Raw genomic sequence first — 12,252 nt, 5'->3', positions numbered from 1 at the left:
GATCGAGTGCTAAGCTAACAGAATGGGTCAAGTCAATCACATCATTCTACTAATGATGTGATCCCGTTAATCAAATGAAAACCCATGTCTATGGCTAGGAAACATAACCATCTTTGATCAACGAGCTAGTCAAGTAGAGGCACACTAGTGACACTCTGTTTGTCTAAGTATTCACACAAGTATTATGTTTCCGATTAATACAATTCTAGCATGAATAATAAACATTTATCATGATATAAGGAAATAAATAATAACTTTATTATTGCCTCTAGGGCATATTTCCTTCAGTCTGCCACTTGCACTAGAGTCAATAATCTAGATTACACAGTAATGATTCTAACACCCATGGAGTCTTGGTGTTGATCATGTTTTGCTCGTGGAAGAGGCTTAGTCAACGGGTCTGCAACATTCAGATCCGTATGTATCTTGCAAATTTCTATGTCTCCCACCTGGACTAGGTCCCGGATGGAATTGAAGCGTCTCTTGATGTGCTTGGTTCTCTTGTGAAATCTGGATTCCTTCGCTGATAACCCACAAGTATAGGGGATCGCAACAGTTTTCGAGGGTAGAGTATTCAACCCAAATTTATTGATTCGACACAAGGGGAGCCAAAGAATATTCTCAAGTATTAGCAGTTGAGTTGTCAATTCAACCACACCTGGATAACTTAGTATCTGCAGCAAAGTATTTAGTAGCAAAGTAATATGATAGTAGTGGTAACGGTAGCAAAAGTAACGGTAGCAAAAGTAATATTTTTGGTGTTTTGTAGTGATTGTAACAGTAGCAACGGAAAAGTAAATAAGCGAAGAACAATATGTGAAAAGCTCGTAGGCATTGGATCGGTGATGGAGAATTATGCCGAATGCGGTTCATCATGTAACAATCATAACATAGGGTGACATAGAACTAGCTCGAATTCATCAATGTAATGTAGGCATGTATTCCGAATATAGTCATACGTGCTTATGGAAAAGAACTTGCATGCCATCTTTTGTCCTACCCTCCTGTGGCAGCGGGGTCCTAACGGAAACTAAGGGATATTAAGGCCTCCTTTTAATAGAGTACCGGAACAAAGCATTAGCACATAGTGAATACATGAACTCCTCAAACTATGGTCATCACCGGGAGTGGTCCCGATTATTGTCACTTCGGGTTGCCAGATCATAACTCATAGTAGGTGACTATAGACTTGCAAGATAGGATCAAGAACTCACATATATTCATGAAAACATAATAGGTTCAGATCTGAAATCATGGCACCGGGCCCTAGTGACAAGCATTAAGCATAGCAAAGTCATAGCAACATCAATCTCAGAACATAGTGGATACTAGGGATCAAACCCTAACAAAACTAACTCGATTACATGATAGATCTCATCCAACCCATCACCGTCCAGCAAGCCTACGATGGAATTACTCATGCACGGCGGTGAGCATCATGAAATTGGTGATGGAGGATGGTTGATGATGACGACGGCGACGAATCCCCATCTCCGGAGCCCCGAACGGACTCCAGATCAGCCCTCCCGAGAGGTTTTAGGGCTTGGCGGCGGCTCCGTATCGTAAAACATGATGGATCCTTCTCTCTGATTTTTTCTCCCCGAAAGTGAATATATGGAGTTGGAGTTGAGGTCGCTGGAGCGTCAGGGGGCCCACGAGGTAGGGGGCGCGCCCAGGGGGGCAGGCGCGCCCCCACCCTCATGGACAGGGTGTGGGCCCCCTGACGTGGATTTCTCTTCCAGTATTTTCTCATTTTCCAAATAGATGTTCCGTGGAGTTTCAGGTCATTTTGAGAACTTTTGTTTCTGCACATAAATAACACCATGGAAAGTCTGCTGAAAACAGCGTCAGTCCGGGTTAGTTCCATTCAAATCATGCAAGTTAGAGTCCAAAACAAGGGCAAAAGTGTTTGGAAAAGTAGATACGACGGAGACGTATCAACTCCCCCAAGCTTAAAGCTTTGCTTGTCCTCAAGCAATTCAGTTGATAAACTGAAAGTGATAAAGAAAAACTTTTACAAACTCTGTTTGCTCTTGTTGTTGCAAATATGTAAAGCCAGCATTCAAGTTTTCAGCAAAGATTATGACTAACCACATTCACAATAACTCTTAGGTCTCATGTTTACTCATGTCAATGGCATAATCAACTAGCGAGCCATAATAATAAATCTCGGATGACAACACTTTCTCAAAACAATCATAATATGATATAACAAGATGGTATCTCGCTAGCCCTTTCTGAGACCGCAAAACATAAATGCAGAGCACCTTTAAAGATCAAGGACTGACTAGACATTGTAATTCATGGTAAAAGAGATCCAGTCATAGTCATACCCAATATAAATTAACAGTAATGGATGCAAATGACAACAGCGCTCTCCAGCTAGTACTTTTTAATAAGAGGGTGATGACTCAACATGAAAGTAAATAGATAGGCCCTTCGCAGAGGGAAGCAGGGATTTGTAGAGGTGCCAGAGCTCGGTTTTGAAACAGAGATAAATAATATTTTGAGCGGCATACTTTCATTGTCAACATAACAACCAAGAGATGGCGATATCTTCCATGCTACACACATTATAGGCGGTTCCCAAACAGAATGGTAAAGTTTATACTCCCCCTCCACCAACAAGCATCAATCCATGGCTTGCTCCAAAAAACGAGTGCCTCCAACTAGCAACAGTCCCAGGGGGAGTTTTGTTTGCAATTAATTTTGATTTAGTTTGCATAAAGCATGGGACTGGGCATCCCGGTGACCAGCCATTTTCTTGTGAGTGAGGAGCGGAGTCCACTCCTCTTGAGAATAACCCGCCTAGCATGGAAGATACGGACAGCCCTAGTTGATACATGAGCTATTCGAGCATACAAAACAGAATGTTTATTTGAAGGTTTGGAGTTTGGCACATACAAATTTACTTGGAACGGCAGGTAGATACCGCATATAGGAAGGTATAGTGGACTCATATGGAATAACTTTGGGGTTTAAGGGATTGGATGCACAAGCAGTATTCCCGCTTAGTACAAGTGAAGGCTAGCAAAAGACTGGGAAGCGACCAACTAGAGCGCGACAATAGTCATGAACATGCATTAAAATTAATAGACATTGAGTACGAGCATGAGTAGGATATAATCCACCATGAACATAAATATCATGAAGGCTATGTTGATTTGTTTCAAGTACATGTGTGAACATGTGCCAAGTCGAGTCACTTAAATCATTCAAAGGAGGATACCACCCCACTATACCACATTACAACCATTTTAATAGCATGTTGGCACGCAAGGTAAACCATTATAACTCATAGCTAATCAAGCATGGCATAAGCAACTATGATCTCTAATTGTCATTGCAAACATGTTTATTCATAATAGGCTGAATCAGGAACGATGAACTAATCATATTTACAAAAACAAGAGAGGTCGAGTTCATACCAGCTTTTCTCATCTCAGTCAGTCCATCATATATCATCATAATTGCCTTTCACTTGCACGACCGAACGATGTGAATAATAATAAGAGTGCACGTGCATTGGACTAAGCTGGAATCTGCGAGCATTCAATAAACAGGAGAAGACAAGGCAATATGGGCTCTTGGTTAAATCAACAATAATGCATATAAGAGCCACTTCAACAATTTTATCATGGTCTTCTCCTAACGACCCCCAAAGAAAAGAAATAAAACTATTTACACGGGAAAGCTCCCAACAGGCAAAAAGAAGAACATGAAATATTTTTGGGTTTTCCTTTATAATTACTACTATTTTTTTTGGTTTTTCTTAAGGTTTATTAAACACACAAGAAGAAAGCAAGAAAAATAAAATAAACTAGCATGGATATTACAGTGAAAGAGTATGAGCACCGACATTTAGCAATGAGTGTGTGGACATAAATGTAATGTCGGTGGGAAATACGTACTCCCCCAAGCTTAGGCTTTTGGCCTAAGTTGGTTTATTGCCACGGATGGCCTGGCGGATATCCGTAGTTGTAGCCGGGGTCATTCTGAGATGCAGCGGCTATCGCCTCCTGAGCTGCAACGTGGCGGCGAGCGGCTTCCGCCCTCCTCTCGTACTCATCTGCCTCCTCTCTGGTAATAACATACCTTCCTTTTGCCTGATAATCAAAGAAGGCAGGAGCAGGGAGAGTAATACGGACAGCACGACGTCTGTCAAAGATTAAGCGATACTGGAGAGGTGATTCATTCCTCTCAACAAACTGGTGGTGAACCATAGCATTAAAGTCTAAGTAAGCAGGAGGCAATTCAATATCATCATTACGTATGGTTACACCAAGAAAATCAGCTAAGCGGGTTGCATAATTCCACCAAAGAAATCTCCATTAAATCCATTATTATGCAACCTACGTGCAACAATGGCTCCCAAATTATAAGATTTGTCTCCTAACACAACACTCCTAAGAATACTGAGGTCATGGACACACATATGAAATGCTTCATCTTTACCAGTTATGCACCTACCTATGAAGAGAGAAAAATAATGTATAGCAGGAAAATGAATGCTCCCTGTGGTAGCTTGTGCTATATCTCTAGATTCCCCCACAGTTATACTAGCAAGAAAATTTCTAAATTCAGATTTGCGGGGTTCACTAGCACTACCCCATTGCGGAAGTTTGCAAGCATTGGTAAAATCCTCTAAGTCCATCGTAAAAGATTTTTCATAAAGATCAAACAGGACAGTTGGAGAATTACGTGAAGATGAAAATTCAAACCTCCTCACAAAGGAACTAGTGAGATAGTGGTACTGGCGGCATTTTTCTGCCTCAAAGCTCACAAGATCAGCGTTACGCAAATATGCGTTAAATTCTTCCTTGATTCCCGCTCGATCCATAAATTTTTCTGAAGGCCATTCACAAGGTCGCACTGGAGTGTCCCTCGGTGGCTCATCGTCAGCATCACGCATTGCAAGCCTGGGTCCTTGCTTCCTTGAAGAACCACCTTGGAACATTTTCCTAAGCATATTTCTTCCTCTGAAAAATTTCTGAAATTTTTAGTAACTTCAAAATAAAAGTAAACCAAGCTCAACAAAATTGATAGCAACTACTCCTACAAGTGCCTAGAGACTATATCATGCATTAGAACTACTTGGAACCATATAAATTTGACATGCAAGCTCAAGAACATGGTCACCTAGGCAGCACAAATTTGCAATGAATAGAGCACTAGAACAAAAACTAATTGGAGCAATGGAGGAGTCACATACCAAGGAACAATCCCCCCAAGCAGTTTTGTGAGAGGTGCTTTGAGCAAGGAGATCGAAAATCGCAGCAAAATGAGCTAGAACTCGTGCTTGAGCTGTTGGGGAACGTAGTAATTTCAAAAAAATTCCTACGCACACACAAGATCATGGTGATGCATAGCAACGAGAGGGGAGAGTGTTGTCCACGTACCCTCGTAGACCGACAGCGGAAGCGTTATCACAACGCGGTTGATGTAGTCGTACGTCTTCACGATCCGACCGATCAAGTACCGAATGCACGGCACATCCGAAGTTCTACACATGTTCAGCTCGATGACGTCCCTTGAACTCCGATCCAGCCGAGTGTTGAGGGAGAGTTCCGCCAGCACGACGGCGTGGTGACGATGATGATGTTCCACCGACGCAGGGCTTCGCCTAAGCTCCGCAACGGTATTATCGAGGTGTAATATGGTGGAGGGGGGCACCGCACACGGCTAAAATATCGTATATCGTGTGTCCATGGGGTGCCCCTCTGCCCCCGTATATAAAGAAGCAAGGGAGGAGGAGGCCGACCCTAGGAGGGGGCGCACCAAGTGTGGAGTCCTACTAGGACTCCCTAGTCCTAGTAGGATTCCACCTCCCATAAGGAATAGGAAAAGAGGAAGGGAAAAAGAGAAGGAAGGAAGGGGGCGCCCCCCTTCCCTAGTCCAATTCGGACCAGACCAAGGGGAGGGGTGCGGCCACCCTTGAGGCCCTTTTCCTTCTTTCCCGTATGGCCCAATAAGGCCCAATACGTATTCCCGTAACTCTCCGGTACTCCGAAAAATAACCGAATCACTCGGAACCTTTCCGAAGTCCGAATATAGTCGTCCAATATATCGATCTTTACGTCTCGACCATTTCGAGACTCCTCGTCATGTCCCCGATCTCATCCGGGAATCCGAACTCCTTCGGTACATCAACATACATAAACTCATAATAAAACTCTCATCGTAACTTTAAGCGTGCGGACCCTTTGGGTTCGAGAACTATGTAGACATGACCGAGACACCTCTCCGGTCAATAACCAATAGCGGGACCTGGATGCCCATATTGGCTCCCACATATTCTACGAAGATCTTTATCGGTCAGACCGCATAACAACATACGTTGTTCCCTTTGTCATCGGTATGTTACTTGCCCGAGATTTGATCGTCGGTATCTCGATACCTAGTTCAATCTCATTATCGGCAAGTCTCTTTACTCGTTCCGTAACACATCATCCCGCAACTAACTCATTAGTCACAATGCTTGCAAGGCTTATAGTGATGTGCATTACCGAGTGGGCCCAGAGATACCTCTCCGACAATCGGAGTGACAAATCCTAATCTCGAAATACGCCAACCCAACAAGTACCTTTGGAGACACCTGTAGAGCACCTTTATAATCACCCATTTACGTTGTGACGTTTGGTAGCACACAAAGTGTTCCTCCGGTAAACGGGAGTTGCATAATCTCATAGTCATAGGAACATGTATAAGTCATGAAGAAAGCAATAGCAACATACTAAACGATCGAGTGCTAAGCTAACGGAATGGGTCAAGTCAATCACGTCATTTTCCTAATGAGGTGATCTCGTTAATCAAATGACAACTTATGTCTATGGCTAGGAAACATAACCATCTTTGATTAACGAGCTAGTCAAGTAGAGGCATAGTAGTGACACTCTGTTTGTCTATATATTCACACATGTATTATGTTTCCGGTTAATACAATTCTAGCATGAATAATAAACATTTTATCATGATATAAGGAAATATATAATACTTTATTATTGCCTCTAGGGCATATTTCCTTCATGAGCTGGATGGTGATTTTTTTTGAGAGGAAGAAGAAGTGTGTGGGTGCAGGAATAAGTGGAGGGGGGCCACCATGGGCCCACGAGGCAGGGGCGCGCCCAGGGAGGTAGGGCGCGCCCTCCACCCTCGTGGCCAGGTGCTTGCCCCTCCTGCTGTGTTCTCAGTGCCAGATATTCTCAAATATTCCAGACAAAATCATATTCCATTCTCAGGGCATTTGGAGAACTTTTATTTTCAGGGTATTTTTATATTGCACGGATAAATCAGAAAACAGACAGAAAAATACTATTTTTACTTTATTTCAACTAAATAACAGAAAGTAGAAGGAGGGTACAGAAAGTTGTGCCTTCTAGTTTCATCCATCTCATGCTCATCAAAAGGAATCCACTAACAAGGTTGATCAAGTCTTGTTAACAAACTCATTCCGAATAACATGGAACCGGAGAAATTTCGAATAACACTATGTTACCTCAACGGGGATATGCACATCCCCTATAATAAGAATATCATATTTCTTCTTGACAGTAGGTAGAGGAAATTCAAAACCTCAAAATATAATCGATGGAATTTTTCCAATAGAGTTGATACTATGAACTTGAGGTTGTTTCCTCGGAAAGTGTACCGTATGCTCATTACCATTAACATGAAAAGTGACATTGCCTTTGTTGCAATCAATAACAGCCCCTGCAGTATTCAAAAAGGGTTGTCCCAGAATAATAGACATACTATCGTCCTCGGGAATATCAAGAATAACATAGTCCGCTAAAATAGTAACGTTTGCAACCACAACAGGCACATCCTCACAAATACCGACAGGTATAGCAGTTGATTTATCAGCCATTTGCAAAGATATTTCAGTAGGTGTCAACTTATTCAAGTCAAGTCTACGATATAAAGAGAGAGGCATAACACTAACACCGGCTCCAAGATCACATAAAGCAGTTTTAACATAGTTTCTTTTAATGGAGCATGGTATAGTAGGTACTCCTGGATCTCCAAGTTTCTTTGGTATTCCACCTTTGAAAGTGTAATTAGCAAGCATGGTGGAAATTTCAGCTTCCGGTATCTTTCTTTTATTAGTAACAATATCTTTCATATACTTAGCATAAGGATTCATTTTGAGCATATCAGTTAATCGCATACGCAAAAAGATAGGTCTAATCATTTCAGCAAAGCGCTCAAAATCCTCATCATCCTTTTTCTTGGATGGTTTGGGAGGAAAAGGCATGGGTTTCTGAACCCATGGTTCTCTTTCTTTACCGTGTTTCCTAGCAACAAAGTCTCTCTTATCATAACGTTGATTCTTTGATTGTGGGTTATCAAGATCAACAGCAGGTTCAATTTCTACCTCATTATCATTACTAGGTTGAGCATCATCATGAACATCATCATTAGCATTTTCATTAGGTTCATGTTCATTACCAGATTGTGTTTCAGCATCGGAAATAGAAATATCATTTGGATTCTCAGGTGGTTCAGCAATAGGTTCACTAGAAGCATGCAAAGTCCTAACATTTTTCTTTTTTCTTCTTTTTAGAAGGACTAGGTGCATCAATATTATTTCTCTGAGAATCTTGCTCAATTCTCTTAGGGTGGCCTTCGGGATACAAAGGTTCCTGAGTCATTTTACCAGTTCTAGTAGCCACTCTAACAGCATAATCATTATTCTTACTATTCAATTCATTGAGCAAATCATTTTGAGCCTTATGTACTTGTTATACTTGAGTGGTGACCATAGAAGCATGTTTACTAATGAGTTTAAGTTCACCTTTAACTCTAGACATATAATCACCCAAGTATTCCAGCGTATCGAAATTATATTTCAATTGTCTACCAAAATAAGCATTGAAGTTTTCTTGTTTGACAATAAAGTTATCAAACTCATCCAAACATTGTCTAGCAGACTTATAGTGAGGAATATCACCTTCATCAAATCTATAGAGAGAATTTACCTTTACTACCCATGTCGGGTTATCAAGACCATGAGCTTCTTCAATAGGTGATGGATTAAGATCATATATTTCTTCAACAGGCGGTAAGTTAAGACCATGTATTTCTTCAATAGGAGGTAAATTCTTAACATCTTCAGCTTTAATACCTTTTTCTTTCATAGATTTCTTTGCCTCTTGCATATCTTCAGGACGGAGAAATAGAACACCTCTTTTCTTCGGAGTTGGTTTAGGAATAGACTCAGGAATTGGCTCAAGAGTTGGCTCAAGAAGTGTCCAATTATTTTCATTGGTCAACATATTATTCAATAGAATTTCAGCTTCATCCGGTGTTCTTTCCCTGAAAACAGAACCAGCACAACTATCCAGGTAATCTCTGGAAGCATCGGTTAGTCCATTATAAAAGATATCAGGTATTTCATTTTTCTTGAGAGGATGATCAGGCAAAGCATTAAGTAATTGGAGAAGCCTTCCCCAAGCTTGTGGGAGACTCTCTTCTTCAATTTGCACAAAGTTGTATATATCCCTTAAAGCAGCTTGTTTCTTATGAGCGGGGAAATATTTAGCAGAGAAGTAATAAATCATATCCTGGGGACTACGCACACAACCAGGATCAAGAGAACTGAACCATATCTTAGCATCACCCTTTAATGAGAACGAAAATATTTTAAGGATATAAAAGTAGCGAGTTCCCTCATCATTAGTGAACAGGGTGGCTATATCATTTAATTTAGTAAGATGTGCCACAACAGTTTCAGATTCATAGCCATGAAAAGGATCAGATTCAACCAAAGTAATTATATCAGGATCAATAGAGAATTCATAATCCTTATCAGTAACACAGATAGGTGAAGTAGCAAAAGCAGGGTCAGGTTTCATTCTAGCATTAAGAGATTGCTGCTTCCATTTAGCTAATAATTTATTAACATCATATCTATCTTTGCAAGCAAAAATTTCTTTAGCAATTGCTTCATCCATAACATAGCCCTCAGGCACAACAAGCAATTCATATTTATTAGGTCGAGAGTCTTCATCATCACTTTCATCAATATTATCAGTTTCAATAATTTCATTCTCTCTAACCCTAGCAAGTTGTTCATCAAGAAATTCACCAAGTGGCACAGTAGTATCAAGCATAGAAGTAGTTTCATCATAAGTATCATGCATAACAGAAGTGGCATCATCAATAGCATGCGACATATCAGAATGAATAGGAGAAGCAGGTTTAGGTGTCACAGGCTTACTCAAACAGAAGGTGAATCAAGTGTAGAGCTAGATGGCAGTTCCTTACCTCCCCTCGTAGTTGAGGGATAAATTGTTGTCTTAGCGTCTTTCAAGTTCTTCGTAGTGACAGCAGATATAAATCCCAAGCGACTCAAAGAATAGAGCTATGCTCCCCGGCAACGGCGCTAGAAAATAGTCTTGATAACCCACAAGTATAGGGGATCGCAACAGTTTTCGAGGGTAGAGTATTCAACCCAAATTTATTGATTCGACACAAGGGGAGCCAAAGAATATTCTCAAGTATTAGCAGTTGAGTTGTCAATTCAACCACACCTGGATAACTTAGTATCTGCAGCAAAGTATTTAGTAGCAAAGTAATATGATAGTAGTGGTAACGATAACAAAAGTAACGGTAGCAAAAGTAATATTTTTGGTGTTTTGTAGTGATTGTAACAGTAGCAACGGAAAAGTAAATAAGCGAAGAACACTATGTGAAAAGATCGTAGGCATTGCATCGGTGATGGAGAATTATGCCAGATGCGGTTCATCATGTAACAATCATAACATAGGGTGACACAGAACTAGCTCCAATTCATCAATGTAATGTAGGCATGTATTCCGAATATAGTCATACGTGCTTATGGAAAAGAACTTGCATGACATCTTTTGTCCTACCCGTGGCAGCGGGGTCCTAACGGAAACTAAGGGATATTAAAGCCTACTTTTAATAGAGTACCGGAACAAAGCATTAGCACATAGTGAATACATGAACTCCTCAAACTATGGTCATCACCGGGAGTGGTCCCGATTATTGTCACTTTGGGGTTGCCGGATCATAACTCATAGTAGGTGACTATAGACTTGAAAGATAGGATCAAGAACTCACATATATTCTTGAAAACATAATAGGTTCAGATCTGAAATCATGGCACTCGGGCCCTAGTGGCAAGCATTAAGCATAGCAAAGTCATAGCAACGACGGCGACGAATGCCCCTCTCCGGAGCCCCGAACGGACTCCAGATCAGCCCTCCCGAGAGGTTTTAGGGCTTGGCGGCGGCTCCGTATCGTAAAACGTGATGAATCCTTCTCTCTGATTTTTTTCTCCCCGAAAGTGAATATATGGAGTTGGAGTTGAGGTCGCTGGATCGTTAGGGGGCCCACGAGGTAGGGGGCGCGCCCCCATCCTCGTGGACAGGGTGTGGGCCCCCTGACGTGGATTTTTCTTCCAGTAGTTTTCTTATTTTCCAAATAGATGTTCCGTGGAGTTTCAGGTCATTCTGAGAACTTTTGTTTCTGCACATAAATAACACCATGGAAACTCTACTGAAAACAGCGTCAGTCCGGGTTAGTTCCATTCAAATCATGCAAGTTAGAGTCCAAAACAAGGGCAAAAGTGTTTGGAAAAGTAGATACGACGGAGACGTATCATTCGCCAAGGCAATTGCACCAGTATTGTCACAACAGATTTTCATTGGACCCGATGCACTAGGTATTTCACCTAGATCGGATATGAACTCCTTCATCCAGACTCCTTCATTTGCTGCTTCCGAAGCAGCTATGTACTCCGCTTCACACGTAGATCCCGCCACGACGCTTTGTTTAGAACTGCACCAACTGACAGCTCCACTGTTCAATGTAAACACGTATCCGGTTTGCGATTTAGAATCGTCCGGATCAGTGTCAAAGCTTGCATCAACGTAACCATTTACAATTATCTCTTTGTCACCTCCATAAACGAGAAACATATCCTTAGTCCTTTTCAGGTATTTCAGGATGTTCTTGGCCGCTGTCCAGTGATCCACTCCTGGATTACTTTGGTACCTCCCCGCTAAACTTATAGCAAGGCACACATCAGGTCTGGTACACAGCATTGCATACATGATAGAGCCTATGGCTGAAGCATAGGGAACATCTTTCATCTTCTCTCTATCTTCTGCAGTGGTCGGGCATTGAGTCTTACTCAACTTCACACCTTGTAACACATGCAAGAACCCTTTCTTTGCTTGATCCATTTTGAACTTCTTCAAAACTTTGTCAAGGTATGTGCTTTGT

This window comes from Aegilops tauschii, chromosome 1, assembly GCF_002575655.3.
Source record: "Aegilops tauschii subsp. strangulata cultivar AL8/78 chromosome 1, Aet v6.0, whole genome shotgun sequence".
Taxonomy (NCBI): domain Eukaryota; kingdom Viridiplantae; phylum Streptophyta; class Magnoliopsida; order Poales; family Poaceae; genus Aegilops; species Aegilops tauschii.
The sequence above is the reverse complement of the archived record's forward strand: the minus strand, read 5'-3'. Positions refer to the sequence as shown.